This window comes from Molossus molossus, unplaced genomic scaffold (assembly GCF_014108415.1).
Source record: "Molossus molossus isolate mMolMol1 unplaced genomic scaffold, mMolMol1.p scaffold_m16_p_13, whole genome shotgun sequence".
Lineage (NCBI taxonomy): Eukaryota > Metazoa > Chordata > Mammalia > Chiroptera > Molossidae > Molossus > Molossus molossus.
In genome coordinates this window covers 27461075-27462857 of record NW_023425348.1, presented here as the reverse complement: position 1 = coordinate 27462857, position 1783 = coordinate 27461075, and the positions used below count along the sequence as shown (strand labels likewise).

Here is a 1783-nt window from a genome sequence, read left to right as displayed (position 1 = left end):
AGAGAGAGTAAGTCTGAGTAAGTCCACGTGTGGGCCCTTTAAGAGGAGCTGCCTGATACTTCAGCAGCCTCAGCCTCCTTCAGCCTCAGTTCTTGCTGGTTTTTCCAGCCAGAAGTTATGGGGACTTTTCTTCCTGGCACTGGAATCCTGAACTGGGGTGCCTGGTGTGGGATGGGGACCCCTCACTCCTCAGGTAGGACCTTTCTAGCCGAGATATTCCTTCTGATTTTTACCCACCACAAATGGGTGTGGGACCAGCCCGTCCGTGACTCAGCCCCTCCTACCAGTCGGGATGTGGCTGCTTCTTTAATTTCGTAGTTGTAGGACTTCCATTCAGCTTGATATCAGGTGGTTTTGAAGGATGGTTGTTCAGTAGTTTAGTTGTAATTTTGATGTGGTTGTGGAAAGAGATGATACCACATTTACCTATGCCGCCATCTTGACCGGAAGTGGAGAAGGTTTTATGGGCCAGTCTTGGAAGTGGCATATAACACTACTGTCCATTCCTCAAGGGAGACTGATAAATGTATTTTTTGCTGTGGGTCCAGGAGAAGGAGATAGGCTCAGTAATCAGCTAGTCAGTCTTTGCGACACTGGAGTGCTAGAATCCGGTCGAGTTGGGCTGTGTGTACATAGATTGCTCTCCACTCCTTGTCATTTCATTCATTCTTCCCCTCTTCCCTTGTTCATCCATAGTTCAGTTGAAAGACCCTTTTTGAAACTAGTATAAGGTAATGCCTACTCTCTACAGGTAGAGATGAAGTGTATAGGAATATGTTCTTAACCCTCCAGTCAGACCACAACATGCCCCTTCAGCTCCCAGAAGTTGGTACCTGAAAGCAGCCATGAGCAGACATGTGACAGGTGAACATTCGTTCATACGCTCCATTAGCGAAGGTAAGAATCTGCTCCCCTATGCATTGATGTGGTGTATCCTTTGCTACTCAAGGAGTGGATCCCATCAATTAGCAACATCATCAACATCTGGGAGTTTGTTAGAACTGCAGAATTTCAGGCTCCAGCCCAGCTACACTGAATCAGAACCTGCAATTTAATAAGATCCCCAGGTGATTTGTGTAAATAATTAAAGTTTGGGAAGCACTCATGTAATTCATAAAGTTAATACTCTGCTCAGCTAGTATCACAGGCTTCTACGTGGGACTCTCTGAGCTGTTTCCTGGCTTAGGGAAATCTTGTCTGAGCTTCCATAGCGTGAACTCATTCTGCTCCACCTTCTAGGCAAGCTAAGAACATCTGGACTATGTTCTTGGTATTTCTAACCACAGATAGATGAAAGAAAGAATGAAAGAACTACAGAAAGAAAGAAGAAATGGAAGAAACAAAAGAAATGAAAAAGAAAGACAGACAATACTTACCTGGCAGGGGAGATACCATGAGCAGGAAGGTGGTTTTCCAGGGCGAGGCTTATCCATTGCACCCTGCGGTTTCCCCAAATGTGGGAAAGTTGACTGTATAATATGTGGTAGTGGGGGACTGTGGTCACACGCTCCCCTGGGGAAAAAAAGAAAGAAAGAAAGAAAGAAAGAAAGAAAGAAAGAAAGAAAGAAAGAAAGAAAGAAAGAAAGAAAGAGAGAAAGAGAGAGAGAAGAGAGAGAGAGGGAGGGAGGGAGGGAGGGAGGGAGGGAGGGAGGAAGGGAGGGGAAAAAGGAAGGAAGGAAAGAAGGAAGAAAAGCTTACCTAGTTAGAGTGGGCTCTGGGCCAGAAATACCCAAGCTGTCCAGGGATAAAACTCACTGGGTAGCTGCTCAGCTGAGACCAACCC

At 45.8% G+C, this 1783-nt stretch overlaps 1 pseudogene; it reads left to right on the top strand.

Annotated features, from left to right (window-relative positions):
* The first annotated feature begins 1368 nt into the window (after positions 1-1368).
* LOC118629173 lies at positions 1369-1515 on the top strand (annotated as a pseudogene).
* Positions 1516-1783: the final 268 nt, after the last annotated feature.